The sequence below is a fragment of the Setaria italica genome, chromosome I (assembly GCF_000263155.2).
Source record: "Setaria italica strain Yugu1 chromosome I, Setaria_italica_v2.0, whole genome shotgun sequence".
NCBI lineage: Eukaryota > Viridiplantae > Streptophyta > Magnoliopsida > Poales > Poaceae > Setaria > Setaria italica.
In genome coordinates this window covers 16,347,007-16,352,561 of record NC_028450.1, presented here as the reverse complement: position 1 = coordinate 16,352,561, position 5,555 = coordinate 16,347,007, and the positions used below count along the sequence as shown (strand labels likewise).

Genomic DNA, 5,555 nt, shown 5'->3' with positions numbered 1-5,555 from the left:
TCCTATCCAGGATTGGTCCTGCCTCCACCTGCCTTCCAGCACGAGTACTCTGATCGTACACCGTGTCTTCATCGTCGGATGACTGGATTTCGGCGTAGTCATCTTGCGTCCACGCTTCCCTCAGCCTGTGCCGCGTCGCACCTTGGTACCAGCTCTGGTATTGTCTGTACGCACTGTTTGTGTGCGGCTCGTTGTTCTCGTCCACGTTCTCCTCGAACAGCTCCCATTCCTGAATGTATGTGTGGTGGAACGAGGCCCACTCAGAGACCTTCCTTTTCTTCTTTCGATCCACGCTGCACGTCACGTTACACGTTAGTGTTAGCCAAAATTTAGTTAATAGTATTGAAATATATGAAATAGGAAAAGACTTACTTGTGTAACTCTATACTAGTCGAGGTCGCCTGTGGTGGCCAAATCTGCCTCATCCCAAATTGACGTGCGACTCGATGTGGCAGGTGGTACTCGACAGCATAGAAGCAAATAAGAGGGCACACCATCCTATAAATATCATCGTCCGTCGCACACATGAAGCTAAGGGGAAAAGGAAGTGGATCGTCTCCGTCGTAAGGCTGCCAATTTACCTGCAAAATTTGAATCAAAAACGTTAGTTGTTATACTAAAAGATTACAAAGCATGTCTAAAAAAATCACTTACACTATGAGCAGTGAGCGCGTCTATCTCGTTGATGTAATCAAGGTACGCGCGGTCCAACCTCGTATGGCTAACCTTAACCTGATCCCAAATATATGCCCATGTCGGCTGTCGTCTCGGCGGCTCACCTGGGAACCACGGTCGACGCGGCATAATCTCGGGCCGACCAACAGGAATACGGGACCACATCCATAATTGCAACAGGTAGACACACCCACCAACTGACGGAGAGCCCGAAGTCCGACGGCACGCCTCGCATAGCTGCCGGTATAGAAAGCACAACACAGCTGATCCCCAGCTGTAAAAACCAGCCTGGTGCCAGTCAGTGAGGCAGTGCACCCACATCCAAGATGCTGTGTCACCTGTAGCGTCTGGGAAAAGAACGCAGGCAAAGAGGTGTAGTATCCATGCCCTGCAGTAGTGCCCAACTGTCTCAGCATCCGCGTCCTGGGGGCAGTGGCCGAAGTGTTCCCGCAGCCATGAGATTAGCACTCCAGATGTGCGAGTCCCCTGCTCCTCAACCTCTCGCCCCAGGAAGGCTGCGACTCGTGCTCTCCAACCATCTGAGACGCACGGCCCAGTGACTGGCTGGCCCCGAATCGACAGACCCAGCATCTTCTGACAGTCCTGTAGGGTCACTGTCATCTCTCCGAACGGGAGGTGAAAGCTGTGAGTCTCGGGTCGCCACCTACATTTCGCCGGATTATTATTTGATAACATGTAAAGACATAACAAAATGAATATGACTAGTGGTAACAGTACCTGTCAACCAACGCAGTTATAGCCGCTGAATTAAACTTGGGCATCCCACGACGAACCTGATACGAGATGACATCTAGGCCAGCCATCTGTAGCAAAGGAGTGTAGCGGTCGTCGTACTGCAGCGCCAAAAACCCATCATGGGCTCTAGAACGAAGGAGCGGAAGGACCTGCATGCAAATAAACCAAGTCAGAGATTAAATAGGACACAATACGTGGATCTCGCAAACCTTTAATCATAAATTGTAAATTATTACCTGCCCTCCCGCTATGAGACGACCTCGGTGGGTCTGGTCGTACGCCTGGTCTAGAAGGTGGAAGTGCGCCATCCTACAAAAAAGCAAAAAGAAATAAGATTAGTAAACAATAAATCATGAAGTTAGAGATGTAGAAACACAACCTGTATGAATAAAACACATATCAAGTAACGAAAAGAGCTACTAGTCGCACCTCACTAATTTGCCAACGGCAAGTGCGTGAATTATGACCCAATCTGCCGCACTTGCCGCACTCGTTCTGTTCTGGATCAGCAAGAAATGGTGTTGCTCTACCACGCCTCGTTCTTCCGGATACCTGATCCATAGTCATGTTATGCCTCGTTCGCTTCCTTGTTCCACGTTTGTTCCAACGGTATGCAGGATCCGCAACATATTTTGGCCCATCATACGGAGGCCACTCTCTAGGATCCCGGAAAGGCACGAAGCGGGGGCTCCATGTCCGCACAAGGGTGTCTACGCTGAACTCATGTGGTATCATGCTCTCGATATCAAAATTGCGATGCCTAGCTGCTACCACAAGTGCACTTGAAATCTCGGAGAACTACCACATGTATCCTCGACTCTCGGATCTCACCGTCGGAGAACTACCACATGTATCCTCGACTCTCGGATCTCACCGTCGGACGTTGTACCGCCCCTATGCTCCACCTGATAAGTCCCTGAGCCGAGATCAAAACATTGCACCTCATGTGTGGAAGCCCTTTCATTTGCAATGATGAGATGTCTCTTTGGTTTTTCAGCCCATCTCTCCCCAGCAACCTGCAACGCTTCTGCTTTTGCGTGTCTTTCATTGAACCACGCAACAAGCCTGTAGAAGGTGAATTCAACGATTGCGTTCACAGGCATACCACGTATCCCCAATAACAACTTATTGAATGACTCGGCCATGTTACTGCACAGAAACTCGTACCTCCAACCACCGGCGTCGTGAGCTCTAGTCCACTTATCTACATCTCTCATCAAACCAGCAAGCCAATGTCGACCTTCTGCATTTGTTGCGGTCCTTACCTGCTCCAATTTGCGCTGAAAGTAATAGTCCTCAAGCTGCCGTGCTGCAACTTGAAACAGATCAAAATTATCCTTCACACCATCCTTCCGAAGAAGGTTCTCCGCAAGGTGCCGAGTGCACCAACGATGATGCAAAGGTGCATAACCCTCTATCTGTTCTTGCACAGCATTAAGTATGCCCTGATGCCTATCGGATATGACGCCAACCTCCCTACCAGGACCAACCACATGTATCCGGACTAGTCTTAAGAACCACCCCCAACTGTCATTGTTCTCCCTCTCAACCAATGCAAAAGCCAAAGGAACCAACATATTGTTCGTGTCACAAGATATGGCTATAAGAAGTGTGCCTCTATATTTGCCAATCAAAAACATACCATCAATAGAGAAAACAGGACGACAGTGCCTAAAAGCTTCCACAGACTGAGGGAAGCACCAGAACGCACGCCCGAATATCTGCCTCCCGTCCTCCTTCCAAGCATTTGGCTTTGGGATGTACTCATAATGCATGCCTGGATTCACCGCTTTAATTGCATTAAAAAGAACTGGCAGCTGCTCGTACCCAGACTCCCAATCCCCATAAATCATCCTCCACGCTCGCTGCTTAGCCCTCCAAGCTTTACCATAAGTTATCACATATCCTCCATAAATCTCCTCAACAGTTCTTATAATTGTTCTCACTTTCATGTTGGGTTGTTCCTTCAATATTCCCATCAATCGCTTCGCAATGAGGGTAGATGTTAGCTGCGGATGTCTCACTGTAAGCTCATGGTCAGCACAATTGTGTGGCCCGACAACTTTGGTGATCTTCCACTTCCCGGTGATATTTTGCTTTCTTGCACAAACCCTCCATGGACACCGTTCCTTGTCACACACAACTGTGTAACGGCGCTCCGCATATGAATGCAACACTTTATACGGTCTCTTCCGTATCACCACAAAGGCTTGCAACCATCTCTTCAATGCGGGAAGGTCCTTAAATACCCTACCCTCCTCAATAACCATACTAGGACCAGCTTCAGGAGCTTCTAGGAGGTCATCATCACGTCCTTCTGCAAACGCCTGATCGGAAAGAGTCAGGTCGCTAAACTCGTGAACTATCGGATCACGACGTCCGGGGAATATACGCCTGAACATCTCAATATCACTCTCTGTCATCTCTCCAACAGGACGATCATCATCAGAATCAAGATCCACTCCCATCTCGTATGCATCTTCATCATTCAAAACTTCAACACTATTAGAGCCACGCAATCCATCTCCACATTGCACTTGCGCATCAACTAGAGGCACATCCACATTTTCTGGAATATCTCCTGCGCCATCAAGTACAAATATGAGTAAAGAATAAGTGGATGGAACGAATGGATTATCTCGTATCAATAGAAACCGGTGAGACACTTACTCGGATCATTCTGAGTGAAAAGAAACTCATTAGGAGAGTCCGCCACATCATCATCAATCCGACAACCATGTCCAACTACTTCATTAGGGGCAGATTCAGCATCGGGAATAGTAGGTGCAACATCCACGTTCATAACAGGTTCTGGGATGGGAGGATCGAAATGTGCCCGTTGACCCATTGGTCGGGAAAACCGACGAGGATTTCGATCAACTCCCACCGGACGAACAACCACTTCAACACTTGGGGAATGACCATTCATAACCGTCCTCACATATTTCTCCCACTGACCTGCACACCGAATTGGGACTATCTTCCTTTGAATGTTGAGAGGGGAACCTAGGTGAAGTATGCCCTCGACTGTGATTTCATCATTTTCATGACAATGTAACTCCTCCCGAGCCCTTGCAACCAACTCACTAAACGATGGTTTCTCATCAAATATGACAACCTCGCACTGCATGCCAACAAACTTAACACATCCATATTCATCCCTTTCCACAGTGCCTCCGTAATATATGCTCACTACATTCTCCATCTAGTATATCAATATAACGACGCACAATTCATTTAGTCCATAATAAATTAAACATTCTAAGTACTAGATCTCTAGTATGTAATAAGATAGTATCAATTGCCTAATAACTACCAAATACATCTACCTAACTGTGTCATACAACTAACTAACCTAATAGTTAGTTAGGTACGTACATATACAACTGCTTAACTAAATAACTAGTTTACTATGTAACTAACTGTACATCTAACTACGTAAAGAAAATTGGACATACATCTAGTTAAATAGTGTCATGAGTATCCTCTAATCTTTCTATCGTTACAATCCATACAGATTAATTTTCATATCTAACAAATCTATCTACCTATTCTAATTTACGTATCTAGCTATTTCATCTACCAATTCTACCTACCTATCTAAATTCTACCTATCAATATAATTCTAATTCATCTATCTAACTATAACTCTTCTTAGAGTTTTACCTCTCCCTGGTGAACACTGGCGGCAAGGCGTGGAGGCGGGCACCGAGCGGTGGTCAGACGACCTCCGATCGTGGATGACGCGGGCGACGGACCGTGGGCCACCGGCAGGGGCAGCCACGGGCAATGACGGGAGCGGCGCAACCTTGACAGGCCGGGCGGGGGGCGTCGGGCCGGCTGGCTCCGGGCTGCGGTGGCCATGGGCAAAGGTCCCACCGGACCGGGGGGGGGGGGCTCCGGCCCCGGGGGTCCCCGCCGGGGGGCGCCGGCCCGGGCGTCTCCCGCCCGTCGGGGAGAGCGGGGGAGCTTTCGGGCATCCGGGCCTTCGGGCGGAATTAGGGCGTTGGGCGGGGGCCGGTAGGCCGGCGCCGGCCGGCGCGCACCCCTTCCGGGGGGCGGGGGGGCCGGGCCCTACCAACGGCGGGCGGCGGCGGAATATTCTACCGGCGGGGGGGGGGGAA

General features: G+C 49.1%; 1 long non-coding RNA gene across 1 annotated transcript; it reads right to left on the bottom strand.

Annotated features, from left to right (window-relative positions):
* Positions 1-266: 266 nt before the first annotated feature.
* LOC111256701 lies at positions 267-837 on the bottom strand. Its single transcript, XR_002676925.1, has 3 exons — positions 655-837; positions 373-569; positions 267-293 (listed from the first exon to the last, which is right to left on the bottom strand). It is a non-coding gene; the product is annotated as an uncharacterized LOC111256701 (long non-coding RNA).
* Between the last annotated feature and the right edge of the window lie 4,718 nt (positions 838-5,555).